The 20,333-nt window shown below is 32.9% G+C and overlaps 1 pseudogene; it reads left to right on the top strand.

Moving 5' to 3' along the window:
* Nucleotides 1-389: 389 nt before the first annotated feature.
* On the top strand, nucleotides 390-791 carry LOC149176657 (antifungal protein ginkbilobin-like protein pseudogene; annotated as a pseudogene).
* The last annotated feature ends 19,542 nt before the right edge of the window (nucleotides 792-20,333 follow it).

Below are 20,333 nucleotides of genomic sequence, written 5' to 3'. Positions count from 1 at the left end.
CCATGCGGCTGACCTTCGTTTCCATAGTTGTAATGCCTAACGATCATGCAAAACTCCATCGGCTTACCCCAACGCTCTATGCATAACTTCGTCGGCTAGTTCATAAGGCGAGCGCACTCCAAAACCGCGTGCATTCTCACACATGCCTTGGTCGTTTACTCCGCGCCTGCCTTGCACCTGTCGTTCATCTCTGGGAGGCCTTACACATCCCCACCAAGACGAAGCCTATAAATGGAAGCTGCCACCACACATTGATAAGCATCGCAAGAGGCAGCATTATTAGAGGTTATACATCATTCCAACCAGAATTTCCCATTTCCCATTGTCGATTGGAGTTTATTCATATTAGTAGAATTTATATATATATATATCATTCCACCCAGCCAGCCATGTCGATGAGCTACTCATTTGCGCCTTTTGCATTGGTAGTAATCGTAGTAGCTGCACTGGTTGTGGGCAGTGCTGTAGGCACGCCCAATACAAACTTTGTATCATCTGCGTGTAACACGTAGAAGATCCCAAGCGGAAGTCCCTTTTATAGTACTCTCGGATCCCTCCTCGTAGATATAGAGGGAAACACTGCCTCCAGCGGTTACTACTACAAAGCATCGCGATCAGGCTCACCCACCGCCTATGGGCGTGGGGTTTGCAATCAGGGAATCTCTGAGTCTGATTGCACCGCCTGCCTTCAAAACCTTGGGGGCCGCATCTGGAACATTTGCGGCAACGCCATCGGTGCTCGAGTTCAGCTAACTGACTGTTTCATCCGCTACGAGCAGTACAACTTCTAGTTATGTCAATCTCTGGTCAAATCCACTGCTGTATTTCTTTTTCTCATGTTGTGCTATGCTCACCAGTCGCTATCTAAATTCTTCATATAATAAAACGATCGTGCAGTTCCGCATTTTATTTTCTGTTATGGTGTCCTGCCAATAATTTCATTCATTTTCACGGTGTCACCGCTTTTGTTTTCAACTATGTACCACGAACAGTTACGTTCACATCGAATTGAAATGTTATATTCTGTTGAACTTTACATGATGATAGTGCAACTAATCTAGTTTTTAGTTTTCGTATTCTTAAATTCATCCAATCAATTATCCAAGTTTTTAATATTCTTATGAAAAAATTTTCCATCTCCATTTATTGCTCGTAAAGTATCACTAATCGTATGAATTTTATAATTTAAAAAATGATAAAACTAATTTAATTATATATTATAAGGGTAAAAATTAATGTTATTAAGCCTAATTTTAGTTTAATGTATTTTTATTACTTTTCTCAATTTTAATAATGTGAAATGTATCATAAAGTAATTTTGATGAGTATGGGTGTTTAATTGATATGTTTAAGCTAATTTAATATTTATGAATTATTTATATAGTTATATTAATTCTTCTTCTTTATTTTGTTGGATAAATGAATCTCTTCATTCATAGAAAAATGTTTCATATAGATTGAATTACCAAAGGAGAACTAAAATTCACGAGTTTTTTAAAGTAGTAAGCTTTCTACCACTAACAAACAATTCGAAAATGACTATGATAATGAGAACCACATAGAAGACTCCTTGCGGATTCGAGATTTCAAGGGGAAAATTCCCCAAGTTCACTAATTTTTACCCTATAGGGTATATGTGTGTGTAAAACCAGTGAATATCTATCTTAATTTTGGATATAACAAAATTTAATTTGAATCAAATTTGGCCCTATGCAAACACTTTCTCAAATTTGCACACAACATGAGATTTATAGCTTACGAAATTTATCTCTCTACACTTTATAAATCCGAGATAATATAAATCTATGTTTTTAATATATTTGAACTTATTTATATACATAAATAAGGTATAGTTGATATTAAATATTTTACTTCATTATCTAATTAAAAAAATATAGTTGATACTTGGAAGTTTGGATAATTATTTGGAAGCAAACTGTCACTACATCATTAAATGTTTATGAAGCTATTGATTTTCTGATTGGATAGATGGTTGTTAAGAGAGAATATCTTACACTAGATGGAAATCCAAGAAATAATGATAGTTATGTGTTCATGGATTATAGGCAAGGTGCAATTAAATATCACTCTATACACTTAATCATTGCTACAAACATGCAACTACAAGCCCATCCTTGAAGGAGCTTGCACAAGGTACAATACTTCCTACATCATTTTGACCACAAGAGACTGGTGGAAACTATTAGCAATAGAGATTATCTAGATTACTTACATGAATGGAATCAAGTAGCTATAAGAGAGGTAGAACGACATGTACACCCTTATATAAACTATATTTAGGTATATGGATTCTTATCGTATTACTTTCCATGCATATATGATGCAAATGACTATTTTTTTCTTATAGTTACATGTGACTAATATTATTTTAATGCATGGGGCCACCACCATTGAACTATTTGTTTATTTCATTTCGAAATGTTACGTCCAGTTTGAATTTGCATGTATGTTGGTTTTAAATTTATAGATTCATGGTATACTGATCTCAAAACATACTTAATTTAAAGGGCATACTTCTCCAAGCATGTACTAGATATAAAAACCACTTTTTACAATAATTTATATAATATAAAATATGTTTATTATATTAAAGTTTCATATTAGGTCACTTAATAATTTAAATGCTATGTTATATTAAATCAACAAGAACAAGAAATTTTCAAATTTACATAATCATGAAGATAATGCATACGAAAAATAAAAATTGCAATCACACAATTTTGGAAGGTAAGATACTTTATAGATATATTGAATAAATGAAATAAATATGAGTTAATTTATCACAAAATTGTTACAATAACTACATCTCCAAACTCTACCATAGCAAAATCATGGAATGGCTACCCACCACAAAATATTCCCAACAAGGTAGCATTAATATAATAAGGACATTATTCCATACAAGACAAATACCCTCCAAGCAAGATCTTCCTTGGGATCAACACCACTCCTCTATTATTGTTCTCTCTCTGACAAGATATTAGTTGATAGTTTCATCTTCAACGATTTACTATCCAAGTGTCCTCATGCAAGACGATTCTCCTCTAACTATGTGCCACATGTACCAGATGTTATTTTCATTAGATTAATAGATTTCTAAGCCCCCCATTGTATTGGATACCTTTAAATACTATAACTTTGAGAAGGGTTTGACATGATGTAAAAAGTTAAATATATATAATGTAATATTTTCAACTATGATTACTTGCATTTAAATGGGTTCCAATGGAATTAATGGTTTGGTAGTCTTAGTTTCAATTTTATGGAGAGTTGCAATTCACTTCCAAAATTAATTTAGGGACATGCTTTTATTTTCATCTATGGTTTTCAACCAAAGAAAGTGGAAAAATGGATTTGTGTAACCTTCAAAATTTATGTATGGCAAAGGCCACTTAAGAAGACACTAAAAAACTGCTAAAACAAAAACCAAGAAATAACAACAATGACTCGAAAGCTCAAACTTGGATTTACAATCAAATAGATCACCAAAAGCAATCTATCAAAAGATGATAAAATAACAAGGGAGTGCAAAGGAAGTTTTAGGACTATAGCTCAATGTATATAATAAACTCACATAACAAAAATGATCTATAAAGGAAAATTTAAACCAAATCCCCATTCAAGGCCAAGAGTAGAGAAATCTTGAAATAAATGAGAATTTTGAGATATAATCAAGTAGATAGATCTGAGAAACTCAACCAGACCTCTCACATCTAGTTTCTGCAAGACTACAATAACAAGGAGAAAATGTGCTACCAAAAGCAAGCAAAACAAAGCAAGAAAACTTTGATTGAGACACCAAAATTGAAAAATTAATCAGATCTAATTCAAAAAAAAAATGATACATATATGACATAGATATAAATCTCTATAATTAGAAGAGAATATATTTGAGAAAAAAAAAACAAATCTACAGAAAGTTAGAAAAAAAAATAGAATAAAATAAAGATAGTAGAATTCTTCAAAGATGATATGTGACTCAAAATTGATTAGAAAATTAAAATATAATATACCAAAAGGAATCTATGAAAAATTGTGATCTAATGGTTTTTTTCTCATGTAAAATAGAGGTCCAAGCTATGAAAAGATACCACTAAATGAAATTTGCGCATCCTTCAAGAAAAAATAGAAAATAAGTTGATTTTTCAACCAACAATATTTTCCTTTTCATGGCTCCATTTTAGGAGATTTTTTTTGGTAAAATTTTGACAAGAATTAGGATATGCATTTGTTTTACTCAGATTCTATATAAAAATATAGAATTTGACCTGAAACCCATGATCTAGTATTTTCTTGTTTAAAAAAAAATAAAAGATCAAAATTCGATTTGGATCTAATTTAAGGTCATTTATTTTCAAATATAAAGAAACTGAGTCTAAAAAGCACCTACAGAGGGTCAAAAGTAGTAGATAAAACTCAAATTCCAATTGAAAACCAAAATCAACAGTAAAACATGAGATTGGAAACACCATGGTAGAGTCCCCAATGGAGTCACCAATTTTGTTATCATCAAAATCATTCAATCACAACGAGTTGTTTCTCCATGAGTCTTGCCCAAGATTCACCAGAACATGTGCGAATACATGTGTATTTAAACATTCTTGAATCACATGAAAACAAAGATGTAAATTGTAGAGGAAAGATGGTAGATCTTTCCTCCCAAATGTAGAAGTAGATGGTTGGAACAACCAACTTAAGGGAATACACTAGAAATCATAGCTCCAAAGTTCCAAGAAAAATACCTAAACAAAGCCAACCAACAATACTATCAAGGTACTTCTTCCAGGATCATGTCAATAGAATAATAATCAATAACCATTGAACAACATATAATAATAAAAGGAAATCAACATGAGGGAATGGAATTGTCCTTATTGTAATGAAAAACTGGGATAATAAAAGAAAGTTATACCATCACATGGATACTCTTCTCTCCAACATACATTTCTTATCTCCACCTCTAGTAAGGACAACTTCAACAAAATAACAGAGCTCTCCCACTATATCAGACTCTGTAGATCTCCTTTCCCTTTGGCATGAATAATTTATATAGTCTTTTTTCCCTCTTTGGGAGAATGTATGTGGACACCTAGCGGATATAGATTTTAGGTAACTTCTACAATAATTTTCTCCTAGCCAACTTATAAGAAAGTAGATCAAGCTTTTCTCGCAGGGAATGAAAAATTATGGAAGTCGTAGAAAGGACAAATGTTCGCCAATTTGATCTCTCTTGTAATGAGAAACCCTAGAACCTTTTTCTCAATTATGATTTTTTTCTCAATCTCAGTTATGAAATAATTATTATTTCCTAAATATGAAATTGGGACAAAATAATAATGATAAATTACTCAATTATGTATTTTCACCCCTTTATCATCTAATAACTCATTTGTAAGACCCATATAAGTAAAATAAAGGATCAAATGGGATGCATTCTATTCAATAATAGTGGTATGTTGAACTTCGGTCCCTCTCACTATAATGGAGCAAAAATAGGGTTACGACAATTATTGCTGTAATTTTTTCATGTGCACTCTCAACAACTTTTCTTCCTTCTTGCATTTAGGAACATATCAATGTCTTCAATTTCTATTTCTTTATCATTGAAATTTCTTCTAGATCCCTTCTTTTTTTTCCTACATAAAACTAATTATTCCATGAAATTTCTACTTATTCCTACAACCATTGATTGTTAGTGTCCAAATAAAAGTAAATTAGTGTCCGAAGATACATGGGTTCATTGTGTTACACTGGTCAATTTTCTTTGAATATAGATTAGCTACATGGTTCATTAACATGTTAAAATTGAGTAAATCTTACTCACTTGTTAAGATTACTCTATCTAGCATTTCTCCCTTAATTCCATGTCAAGCTCAAATATAATTCTACTTGCGACCCTTGTAACTATCCATGTGGCTGCAAGTCTACTTACCCCCTTGTGCCAGGTGGTTGATTTCACACCTTGATGTCCCATCCTCTCTATATATAAAATGGTACATGTTATATGATTACATGTGTTATCACATGAATACATGTATGTCTGAAGCAATATGTCTTAGAAGACACCGTGGGAATTCAACTTGTACAACTTCAATTGAAACTTTTGGGATGTTGGGTTCAATTGATCACACATCTCTTGTACTATTACATCAAATAAAACCATAGTTTTTCCAAAATTTCACTCACTTGAATTTACGCTTAAGATATAGTTCTCAATATAGCATGAACCATTATGACTTAAGGAAATGATAACTTCTCCTTACAAATTCTTTTGAGATCAAATGACTTTGTAACATGGGAAGACTTACCTTATATAATATCTTCATCATAAAAGTAACTCTTTACAATTCTTCCAATTTGACCCAACCCCAATGTACTTGAATGTGATGTATTATTATTTTCCTATTCCAACACTTTTCTTGTGCATTCCCTTTTCTCCTACATCGATTCGAATATTATTCTTTTTGCACTTGATTTGATTTGTTGCATTGGTACCTGTAGATGATTCACCTGTTATTAATTTATTTTCATTCACTAATTTGATTGCTTCGTTATTTATTTGACCTTCATAATTGAGGCCTTATTTCACTATATTACATGTATCTAAATGGATTTCTGGACATCTTGACCATTTATTCCTAAATGTCTCCCATCAGAACACATTTTGTACAAAACCTTGAAACCAATTACTTGTATGTGTTTCCAAAAGATCATATTTCATCATATTCACTAACATATTCATATTTATAAATGTCACCATGTTCATCACTTTGTGCCTCATAAGATGAGATAAGAACATCAACATTGCTATCTTCATTCAAGTGACAAGTGTCACAGTAACTATTAATCTTCTATATCAAGCCACTTGCATCACAAATTTTATCACCATACTTCCTACTATTTTAACTATATTTCTTAACTTTCAATAGCTAACAACATATTTCCATTTTCTAATAACTCTTATGGAAAGGACTCTTTGAATTTATCATTTTGATCTCAAATTTTGTAAATATTAACTACCGATTGCTTCATTGGTTCCAACCTTTCCTTTAATATGTTGATATGTTATGCACCGAGACCAATAAATTCGTGTTAAGGTTTATTATCTCATGATCTCAAATATGCCACATTTACGATTAAGGAATCATTTTCTTTTGTAACATTTCTATTTTTAAATAGAGGAGGAATGACCTGTTATAGAGTTTTGTGAACGCAATGTTTTGGACTACCAAGTGAGTCTATCATCAGGGGCTATGACAATAGATATTCTAGATATATTACTGATGTATCCATGAGCTATATTTAAGGTTATATATATATATATATATATATATATATATATATATATATATAACAACAAGAAAATAACAACAAGAAATGATAAAAATAGAATCCAGAATATTCCAATTCAATTTGTCCTTGAATTAAATTGTGAATTAAAATCGAATTTTGTCTCACCTTCTACATGGAAATAATTAATTAATTCATTATGGATTAATTAGTTGGAGAAATTCAAGTTAGAAGCTTTTCTAAAGTCATGCAATAGTTTTCCCTTGAATTAAGGAGATAAGGTTGAGCTATATTTGAGTTGTAATTAGTTAGCTCAGTCTACTGAGTTAAGTCCAGTTAAATTAGTTCCAAACTGTTTGAGGAACAAATGGTGAGTTATCAGTTAGTCGTTGCATGCATGCATCCAACTAGTGCTACTTTAATTAAATGAAGATTCCCTCATTAGAAACTCATGCATGTCTATTCTGAGAAAGGCCCAGTTGAGATTAAAGTCAAGGAAAATCTATTATCAGTTGCAAGTGTTTTCCTATAAATAAAACTCATGCATGCAAAAGGATAAATTCCTTGAGGATTGCGCAGTTCTGACAGGGTGTGAGGTGAGTGTGTGAGATCAGTTTTCCATTTGGTTGGAGGAGATCATCCTAGAGAAATAGTGTGAGGAAATAGGAGCTTGGAGGTGAAAGAGGAAGGCTTGTGAGAAGCCTAGTTTGCCTGTGAGCATCTGTGAGGATTGTATTGAGAGCTGGCTAGTTGTGAGAACTAAGGCTTCCTATAATTCCTATGTATTTCCACCTTGTATGATAACACAAATAGTGGGGTTTTTAGCTCAGGCTTTGCTCGAGGTATTCTCACGTGTATTGTGCATTGATTTTTCTTCTTCTGGTTGTATGTGTTCTGCTCGATATTTAAGCTTCCGCAAAACTTTGATAGTAGAAGTAGGTTATAGTATTATTCTTTGATTTATATTGCAATATCGGGTCAACCTACATCAGATTTTCTACATGTTAGTAGAGATCTAGAACGGTAGGGAAATTTCTACATGGTATTAGAGCCTGGTTTGACGGATTTGTGAACAGTACACTAAGAAGAGAATTCAAAGTTTGAAGTTCAGAGTTGCAGGTGAAAATCGAATTCATATCATGCTTCAAGGTTGGACAATGGCATTTTATGGCTTGAGACTCGAGTATGCCTCAATAGGTAACTCGAATTACATAGCATGGAAAGATAGAATGGAGGTTGTATTAGAAGACAATGGCTTGAAGGATTTCATTGATCAAGAAATCCCAAAGCCAACTTCAACTAATGCAAAAGAGTTGGTTGAGTGGAAGAAGTGTGTGGCGAAGGGAAGATAGATCATCCTTGAGGGAGTTCAAGACCATATTATCTCGAGTCTCCATGGGAAGGATACTCCATTTTCAATGTGGAAGACATTGAAGGACCTCTAGTAGAATAGTATAAACCAGAGGAAATTAACGCTGAAGGATAAGCTTCAAAGAATCAAGATGGAGAAGGGTGATACTATTTCCACATATTTGAAAAAGCTCACCACCTACAAAGATGAGCTTGGTAGTGTAGGAATAACTACTACCAACGATGATATGGTGAACCTCGCTCTCCTTGGCATTCCAAAGAGTTGGAATAGGTACGAGGACTCTGTGAATGGAAGGGAGAAACTACCAGATTGGGAACGACTGTGGTCAGATTTGACACAGGAGGAGATTAGGAGGAGAAAACGAGATGGTTCTTCATCAAAGAATGATCATGAAGAAAATTTGGCCTTAGCAAGTAAGGCACGGAAAGGGAAGTGGAAGGCTTCCCATTCTAAATTTGAATTCTTCTCATGGAGGGAAGAAGTGTGACATGTCTAAGTGAGATGCTTTAATTTTCACGAGATGGGACATTGTGCAACTAATTTCCCATCGAATAAATCCAAGAAGGGATCATTGGAAGGATTTGAAGGTGAGGCATTAGCCTCTTAGTTTGAGATGGATTTTACCCTCATCACATGCATGGTGTCATTGATGATGGGTTGTGTTTAGTATCTTGTCAGTGGAGCCTCATTCCACATGACTAGTGATAAAAGTTTATTCAGTACCTTAGAGGAGAAAGACCTCAAAATTCGCATAGAGATGGGTGACAATGAAAGGTATAATGTTTCAAGAGTGGGCAGAGTTTCTTTTCAGAGGGAGGATGGAGCTCTTATCACCTTGACAAATGTGAAGTATGTGGCTGGACTGAAGAAGAACATGGTATTGGTCACGATATTGGAAGACCATGGCTATGATGTGTTTTTTAGTAAGGGGAAGGCTTTCCTTAGACACATCACCATGAGATAGGTGAATTAGATCAGTTCAAAAGTTAAGAACCTATACACTATTAAGGTTCAAGATGCATACAAAGCCTTGAGCAACAAGGCAAATGTTAGAGACTTGGTGGTTGAGAGGGAGAGTAAATTACCTCTCAACATGTAGCCCTAGAAGAAGTCTCAGACAATTGTGGAGGAGCCAAAATTGGAGAAGCAGAGAGGAGACCGAGTGAGGAGATCCAGTCATGTAGACACCTCCATTAGGGGGGAATTTTGATCCAAGTGGGCAGAGGAATCACATGTAGCCATACCTCTAGGTGTGAGGTGGGGCGATGTCAAGTGATAGTCCTAAGAAGGCTGAAATTGGGCTGGGTCCATTAAGAAGTTTTATCTCATGGATCATACCTTGCTAAGGGAGCCCAAAGTACATAGTGGTGGGAGGAATCAATGGGATTCATGCAGTCAGAGATCAAAGTGACAGAGGCTAGAGCAGTTAGAAACTGAATAGCACAGAGAAGGATTGAAAACAGTGTAGAAAGGAAGATTTAGCAAAAGCGTAAAGTTTTTTAGTTGACAGAGGCAACAACAGTCAAAGACTTTGATGATAGATGCATCATATTGATTCAAGTTGGATGTTTTTTTTGTTTATGAAGTTGTTGGAGCAACAACACTAGAGAGAAGTGTTGCATGCATAACATTCCAAACATTCACAATCGGTATCGATTTGAATTCCTCTCTCATTGAGGGGGAGTGTTGAATATAGCAACAAGAAATGATAAAATAGAATCTGGAATATTCCAATTTAATTTGTCCTTGAATTAAATTGTGAATTACAATCGAATTTAGTCTCACCAGCTACATGGAAATAATTAATTAATTCATTATGGTTTAATTAGTTGGAGAAATTCAATTTAGAAGTCTTTCTAAAGTCATGCAAGAGTTATGCCTTGAATTAAGGAGATAAGGTTGAGTAATATTTGAGTTGTAATTAGTTAGCTCAGTCTACTGAGTTAAGTCTAGTTAAATTAGTTCCAAACTGTTTGAGGAACAAATGGTGAGTTATCAGTCAGTTGATGCATGCATGCATCCAACTAGTGCTACTCCAGTTAACTGAAGATTCCCTCATCAGAAACTCATGCATGTCTATTCTGAGAAAGGCGCAGTTGAGATAAACATCAAGGACAATGTAATATCAGTTGCAAGTGTTTTCCTATAAAGAAAACTCATGCATGGAGAAGGATAAATTCCTTGAGGATTGCATAGTTCCGACAGGGTGTGAGATCAGTGTGTGAGATTAGTTTTCCACTTGGTTGGATGAGATCATCCCAGAGGAACAACGCAAGGAAATAGTAGCTTGGAGGGTAGAGAGGAAGGCTTGTGAGAAGCCTGGATTTCCTATGTGAATCTGTGAGGATTGTACTAAGAGATGGCTAGCTGTGAGAGCTAAGGCTTTGTATAATTCTTATGTATTTCCACCTTGTATGATAATATAGATAGTGGGGTTTTTGTTTGAGGCTTTCCTCGAGGTATCCTCATATGTATTGTGCATTGATTCATCCTCTTCTAGTTATATGTGTCCAGCTTGATCTTTAAGCTTCCACAAAACTTTGACAGTAGAAGTAGGTTATATTATTCTGCTTTGATTTATATTACATTATCGAGTTAACCTACAACAAATTTTCTACATGCTAGCAGAGAGCTAGAATGGTAGGGAAATTTATACACTATCTTCCTGGAGTTTTGCAACAACATTACAGTTAATGTCCATCATGTTGAGAGCCTCATATTTTTACAGCTCTTTACTCACATTCGGTTCTATTTCAAAATTACATTGTCCACAAGTAATGCCTCCTTCCAAAAATAATTGGGTCCACTTAATTATTTTATTGTTACACTTGATAATCCTTTCTATAAAGTCAATTAGGGATTCATTCTAGGGACCCTGCAACGGTCAGGAAGAAAGAGGATCTTCTGGTATCCTTCCCTCAGTTAGTTGTTTCTAATTTTATTTACATCTAAACCAAGTCCACGATTAATTATCCTAACCGCTCTCTTTTTTTGTGGCAAGTACAATTTTCAGTTGCATTTTTAACTAAACCTTGGGGGTTAAATAGCTAATTTACAAGTTCCTTTTCGCTAACACCCCATTCTCTGCTAAAATCTAGGTTTGGCCAGAATTTACTTGCCTAAGGTTCCATACCGAGGGTTTAACAAAATATCGTGTTAAAGGTCATTCAATTTTAACTAGGAATTTCAACTCTTACTATATATGTATAAATGTATTCTTTTTGACTTATGGGTATTTGACCATTACTATCATTGTGGTTGTCGTACTCTGTATTACAATTTATATGTATTGTTTTCCTCTTTTAGTGCTCAAAGGGAAGTGCTCGATTTCCATTCCATTCTAGTTTGAGACTTTTGAGGAAAAAATCTATTTATTTTGTAATCTCTGGTTTAATCTCTTTCTCTCTCTCCCTATATATATATACACTTTTTGATATGATTCTTATTAAATAATTTTTGTGGAGTTTGTGTTAAACTCTAGGATAATTACATAGGTAAGAAGCGCACAAGTTACCCAAATACCCGAATCTCTGTATTTTTGGGTTTTCTTTGCGTTCATTAATAAATTGATATGGCTCTAGTTATAATGGATTTTTCAATAGAACCCTACCTTCTGTCTGACATGAAATCTCAGTGTATAATGTTGCACATGGTTGTGTTGTTTTAAAAATTTTACATTACTTTGTTCCCACAAAATTATTTTTATTTGAGCTTATCAGGTGAACTATGCATGTGTAAACTTCTGTATAGTTTCTTTTTCAAGTTGGTAAAGATCTTTTTTGAACATAAAAAATTGTCTTCTATTTTTAACAAATTATTAACAAACCATTAACAATTTTTGTTCACTTTGAGGAAACTCCTAATAATGCTATGCTGATGTAGGGACTATTTTTGGGTTTTTGGCTATGTCAGTTTATGGCAAGGACTAACTCAAGTCTTAGATAGGGCTTGCAATAAATTCCCCATTAATGATTTTATTTATTCTTTTGTTCAGCTAAAAACACTAGGGAACTAAATAATAGTTTTGGTCTGATAAATATTACATAATGCTTTTAAAATTTCCTCAAGAAACAACGGTTCTTAGCCACTAATTACTAATACATATTTTCATTTACAAAATTATTATTCACAGTAGCAGTTTCATTCCAAGAGATACATAAGAACACTTCACTCACATCATTTACAAAAACAGTGTAAGTTCTGGAAATGTAATTATGCCTATATGTTTCCAGGTTAGACAACAAGGGAATTAAACTAGGAGAAAGACCACTCCTCCTAGACAAATGAAAATGGAAATCACTTTAAGTTGTCCCACTGTGCTAGTTTTTCACTCCCAAAATAGTTACTTGATAGAGACCCCACAACGTCTCTTCAGAGCTTCAAGACTATATGAGTCTCACCCAAGAATTGACAAATTCACTTCTCTGCTTTAGGGACTCCATTGGCTGGAACTAGCTAAAGAATACCCTAACTGGTAGTGTCTCGCCCTCCTTCAACAATGTCTTGTTGCAGGTTCACATCATTTTCCTCATCTGTACATCCTCCAACCAAGGACCAAGCCTTCAAGTTTGGCTCATTTTTTCTCTCCTCTCACCCTTATTATATCCCTTGCCCCAACTAAGATTCTTTATCTCTAGGGAGGGGAAGAACTGTTTGATGAGTGAAAATGTTTCATTTAGTGCCTTTTCCACTGTGATATCCAAGAATTCTCCTGACTTCTCAAATCAATTAAAATAAAAAATTTAATGTTAAAGTTTTTCCAATAGGATTTTCACTAAGGGGTGTTACATCTTCCCCCCTTGAGTGAAACACCATCCTCCGTGTTTCTTGACCCCATAGTTGGACTATGCCTTGCATAGAGAAAATCTCATTCTTCCATATAGCCTTCTCTCACTGGAATTCCTGCATTGCATTTAATTTGAGCATTGACTTTCTTTTGAAACATAATTATTCTTATGTGGAGGCTCCACTTGGAGTATTTTATTTGGTTCACCTACATTCACAATCGGTGTCATTAGTTTCCATTTATCATTGTATAAGAAACATATATATAATCATTTCAACTTTATTAAAATCACCATTACTTGCTAGTTATGCATTCAACAAGGTATTTAGTATGCATTAGAACTCTACTCAAGTCACTAGAAACCTACATATGGTTAGAAACTTCATCATAAATCCATCAACCATAACAATAATTTCTTACTTACTAGAGGGCTATTTTAGTTGGTAAGGAACCACCTTGTAGTTCCACTATTAATTTCATATTATGGGAGTACAAATTCCTTTGCACTATGTACTTAGCGGTGGTAAATTTTTAGCAGGATTCATTGTTCTTATCTATATTGAAATTAGTGCAAGATAATACTGGGTAGTATCAATTATGATTTTATCTTAACTACATATGCATTAATTATGCATGAAGTAGGTTTAGGTTAACTTCTCTTTCATGTTCTATTTTAAGGAAGCTACATGGTTGTATACTTGTAATTAAACTTAGTTATACCCATATTGGTTTCTTTTCTTTGGGGAAAATGATAAAAATCCAAATTTTTACCTTCAGTGTGACCTATTGTCATCCCGCATTGTAGGATGTTGATGAAGATTATACATGGTTTGTTCATGGTTATTTCATGTTATAGTATCTTGCAATTCTAGCTATGTTTCTTTTAAGAAACCCCATTAATGTTTACTTGTTAATATTAGAAACATAGCTTAATCAGTCTTTAGTTAGTTATCACGTCAATTTGTACCTCATAGAAGCCAATGACCAATAGCTTTTTTTTTTTTCAATCCACCTCTTTGTAATACCACATACACATAATAACATACTTAATACACATCTACATATGTAAAAGACATGCATATAAACATATTGCTTAATACTTTACACATTTAATTACTTATGGTTCCACGGACCACACCATCCCTATTTATTTGAACTGGGTCATACTACCTTCCCTGCTTGATTATGACAATATATTAATATATAACTTTGTTTTCCATATTATCATAAATAATCATCCTTCTACTTCACTGACCACTGACAGCTATGTACCGCATCGATTTTTTATGCATGATGCCTTCTTGTAAAAATATTAAGTATATGTGAAATTATAATCTAGAGTTAAAAGAATAGCCTTCTTCTCTTTTTTGTCCTTCATCTCTTACCAATTCGACCAACAAACTTGATTTTCACCGTAGTGATTCACCCTTATTACTCTATTTTGCACTAACCATCTTTCTAGCACTATTTGTGCTTCAAAAATATAATTATCTCTATCTCTTTAAGTTTTGAAAGTCTTAAAATGTTTCATTCATTTACAATTCAATAATTATTATAATATTTATCGTAACATACCAACACTCTGTGGGTCCTCGATAGGGATATTTTTAATCTCAAACTTCTTCCAAAACGCCCCATTGTCTAATTTCACACACTTATTTTCTTGAAGAATCCCATTGGCTAAGTCTATATACTTATCCTTTAGGTTATTCTGCTATGGAGAATTAAAGTTTTAGAGTGGAAATAGCTCTATTGTTGACAATCCACGTTCATTGGGTTCATAAAAAAATTCCCTTCTTCTTTTTATGTTGCGAGTTACCTATCTTAAAGAGGAATGTAAATTATGGCTTATGCTTAGCTATTACAAACTTTTCATTATTTTCCTCCTTTTTGTAATGTTGTCTGTTTCTTTGGTTTTCTTGAACAGAGCAGAGCTTCAATATAACAACTACTCGAGATAAAATATTATATTACTGAAATATGTGGGATGAGGGAGCTGGTTCGAGCTACCAACATCCGGCTTGGCCCAAAAGCTAACCCCAACTCTCCAAGAAAGCCATTAATTTCCTTTTTGTTACCTTATTCAACTTCGTCTTTTTATTAATCCCGAGATGATACGCATTTATGACCCATCCTTTAATATTTCTATACTTCTGAAAAATAAAGGAGAATTTACCAACATTCGGCTTGCCCAAAATCTAACCCCAACTCTCTAAGAAAGCCATTAATTTCCTTTTTGTTTCCTTATTCAACTCTATCTTTTTTATTAATCCCAAGATGATACACATTTATGACCCATCCTTTAATATTTCTATACTTCTGAAAAAGAAAGGATAATTTACCAACATTCCTCTTGCCCCCAAAAGCTAACCCCAAGTCTCTAAGAAAGCCATTTAATTTTTTACTTTTTTTAACTTATTCAACTATGTCTTTTTATTAATCCCAATATGATACACATTTATGACCCATCCTTTAATATTTCTATACTTCTAAGAAAGAAAGGAGCATTTACCAACATTTGGCTTACCCAAAAAGCTAACCCCAACTCTCTAAGAAAGCCATTAATTTCCTTTTTCTTTTACCTTATTCAACTCTTTCTTTTATTAACCTCAAGATGATACGCATTTATGACCCATCCTTTAATATTTCTATACTTATGAAAAAAAAGGAGAATTTCATATCCCACAGTGTTTTGTAACTTTAGTACCTTGAATTTCATTTATTAGAGAGTTAAGGACATACAACTCTATTTTTTTTACTTCACAATCAAGAATTACAATACTTTGCATACTTGTACACTCATTATGTTGTTATAATTTATAATATATGTATGTGAGGAAATATTCTATATTTCCAATTTAGGAATAACACAAGCTATTATTTAGTGCCCTTTGCTTTGTGATATACAGAATTTTCCCTTTTTCATTCATTTTGTTACTCTAATGTAATTATTTTCTCCCATATCAATTCAAAACATATTGCCCATTTCATTCACGATACGTTATTTTATTGACTTATACCATCCAGTAGGCAAGAAATTTTAACCTAACTCCGAATAACTAATTATCTTGTTATTTTATTGACTTATACCATCCAGTAGGCAAGAAATTTTAACCTAACTCCGAATAACTAATTATCTTATTGTACGTCTCACATAGTAATCATAATTGTTTTTACCATCTCATTTCACTTTTATCTATAACTTTTTATTTTTTAATTTTTATTTGTTTTTGGTTGTCTGTTAAGGAATATTTCGTTACATTATTCACATGATGGCTTACAACCAAATATCTTTGTTTTAGGTGTTGTCATAATTGTGTGAAAATTATATATATAATTTTGATTCTTTTTCTTCATGATGAGCTAGTAATTTACAAAGAATTTTTTATTAATAATTAATTTACATGCTATGCATCTATCATCCTTTATCCAGGATTGATAATGTTTTCATCAGCGACATTACAATATCATTTTGGTCCATAAGAATCAAATAACTAATTATAAGTTCTTTTTTTAATATACAGAGATAGACATTGAAATAATTTTTCATTACTAATATTTTTAATATCATCTAAATCATATATTGATTATTGAGTACTTTTAATGTCATTCTTAATAAATTAAAAAAAAACTAATTCTTGACATTCTATATATAACTATATCATTTTAGAAGCTGGGTGTTGACGAGAGGGTCCGAAGGAGGTTATATACAATTACTGAAGATCGGATAATAGTCAGTCTGATGCTGAAGCTTGGGATGACATGACAAAAGGTGTATCTCTTGAGAAAGTTAGAGAAGGACTTCCTGCTCATCCTACTTTCATTCTTGTGTTTCCATTGCTCGATCGACTCGATTTCAAGGCCATGCTCCGCCCTTAGTCAGCTAACCAAGAATCAGGCGAATAGAGTTAAAGGCCTCCGGAGTTTTAGAGAGGGATTTTAAGACTGGATGCACTGTGTCCAATATCATTCGGGGTGGAATTGACTTCGTTTTGGCAATTGGATATGTGGATTTATCGAATCCCCCACCGCCTCAGTTGACTTAACTGCTTGAGCTGCCCGATCAATTCATCAATACGGGGAAGTGGGAAGAGGTGGCCTTGTGTTCCAGCCATCGCCAGGGTCTAACAGCAGAAGGGACAAATGATCGGGCCTTTAAGATTATAAAGATAAAACTCTTAATCACATTTCATGTAATATAACACTAATTTATGAAATTGATAAGAATATGAATTATCAATTTAAAAAATAATAAAACTGCTTTTAAAATATAATTAAAAACATAAAGATTGAATGGTGTAAGAAACACAATAATTGAAATCTTCCCTAACAATCTATCTCTCAGAAGTAAGTTCTTAGGCATTACTCCTCATATTTTAGGACTTACCAAGAAATATTAAACATATGGTAGATCAAAATGAACCAAAAAGACCTGATGAATCAATACAATAATATTTTTAAATATAATATTTACATGTGAGATGCATCTTAGAAAGCATGACTCTTGATTATAAGCAATGTTTCCTGATTGTGTAAAGGTAGTAGTGGGCCTTTTTTGGAATTTTTCTTGTACAATCCTTAAGCAAAATTGGGTCTATTTGAGAGTAAACCAATTTACCAATTTTGGTAGCCGATTAATTTATTTTGGATGTATCCAACCCATTTTCTCAACCAAAACATGAATGGCATGTTATTTTTCCTCCACATGAATTCACTCTCTTCAATGCACACAAAATTACTCTTTTAGGTTGGATTTTTCATGGGCATCTCTTTTTCAGCCTATGTTGTAGTGACTTCTTTTTCAACGTTGATTGTAGTGTATAGAGTTAGTGAAGGTTTTGATTGTTCTACATAACCATCTTTACTTGCTCTTATTCTCGTATGTGTAAACATTGTTTCTCTTAAATGTATGTTGGGACCATTAACATTATCAACCTTACATTGTTCTTCACCTCTCCTACCAAATCATAAAATAAAAATACAATAGAGAGAGATGGCATAACTCTCTTACTGGATGATTTTATTAGTAGAATCCCAAACCCAAAAAAAATGATAGAGTCCCATTTTAGTGCAATGAAATAAATAGACTATATAATCACAACAATTTGGAGAAAATGATGCCATCACAACTACAACTCACTCTTATGTTGAAAGATAACAAATTTGTGGGAGGCTACTTTTAAAATATGATGACCAAGAGGAATGCGTTAGAATAATACATTTTCTTCACTAAATCTAATATTTTCAAGTTTTCAGTTTTGTATCTTAAGATATTTGATCCTTCTCTGTACTTGGTAGATCCCAATTAGGATGAATATATGTTGTTAAACAAAAACACATATGTTTTAAATTACTTATATATAGAAAAAGCATAATAGTTAATATTAGATATTTTACTTGAATTATTTTTAAGATAATTATATATGTTCACAATTTGAATACTTAGTTATACTAAACATGTTTATTAAATTGATATATAAATAGACATTCAAATATTTTTAAATATCATGTGAATCAAAATATGAGGGTTATACATCTCCCTTGTAAGAAATTATAAAATAATAACACTAGATATAGAAATAAAAGATAAATATTTATTTCCATAAAAAGTGTTTTATTTTATACCTTAAACTATAAATATAAAACATTCCATCACATTTCCTTCTCAAAACATTCCATCACATTTCCTTCTCATATAACACCATTATATGAAATTCATCATAATATGGATTTTGAAATTAAAAAAAAAAAAAAAAATTAATTATATAATTAAAAACGTAAACTCAAAATTATTCCACTGCATGAAAGGTTATGAAGGCTTCTGCGGGGTTGGAGTGAATAAATTTGTGTTATTTGACATTAATTAATGTACCCTGCTTGTAGTGAGCTCCACTTATGTTGATTGAGATAGCGTAGAAATGTGATGTCAATGCTTCTCTGGTGGTATTTGTCCAAGCACCCTAATGTAGGTACTTGGGGAATTTGTCTTCCATTATAGTGCTTTACAAGGTTATTGGTTTATCCTTAAAATTTGGTTGCCAACGCATGGTCATTTCTGCATGGTTTTCTATCAATCGTATTATCTGCTTAGTGCTCTTTCTGGTATCTGTATTTTTATTAGCACTAATAGAATCCCATTACTTTCGTCACCGCACCGCCTCATATCCCTCTATGCTATATCCCATCCTTAATGGGGTTTTGTACTCTATATTACAATCTATATTACAATTTATATGTATTTTATTTTTTTTATTACACAAAGGGAAGCCATCGATTTCCGTTCCATTTCCAGACTTTTGAGGAAAAAATCTATTTATTTTGTATATAGATATATATTTCTTATTATATATATATGGGGTTATATATATAAATATAGATATATATTTCTTATTAAATAATTTATGAGGAGTTTGAATATGGCTCCGCTTTTGGATATTCATTAATAAATTGAATATGGCTATGCTTAGCAGGGAATTTTCCATGGAACCCTTCTTTTTGACTCCATTTCTAGGTACTCTTTCTATATGTTAATTTTGTTTTAAAAATTTTACGGTGCTCTGTTCCCACAAAATTAAAATTATTCTTCTTTGAGCTTGTCACATGAGCTATATCTTTCTATACTTTCTTTAACCTCACACTTAATAGCATTTTCAAATTATATGAAATAACACTTAAAACTCTCCTATACTCAAAATCCCAACCAACCGCAACCAACCACTTCAGTTTTTAATAATTATGAAAAACCGATCTCAAAATAGGATGCATATCCCCGAGTTAATTTTATTATAGACCCACATAGACTGCGCCTACTCATGAGGGGGAAACGGTCTACTCAGGAGAGGCGGCTAGAATGAGTCGTGCGTT

Source organism: Pinus tabuliformis, chromosome 4_1, assembly GCF_031772625.1.
Source record: "Pinus tabuliformis cultivar Carrire ecotype Pingquan chromosome 4_1, CPIR1, whole genome shotgun sequence".
NCBI classification, from domain to species: domain Eukaryota; kingdom Viridiplantae; phylum Streptophyta; class Pinopsida; order Pinales; family Pinaceae; genus Pinus; species Pinus tabuliformis.
Note: the sequence above shows the minus strand (reverse complement) of the source record. Positions and strands in the feature narration are given on the sequence as shown.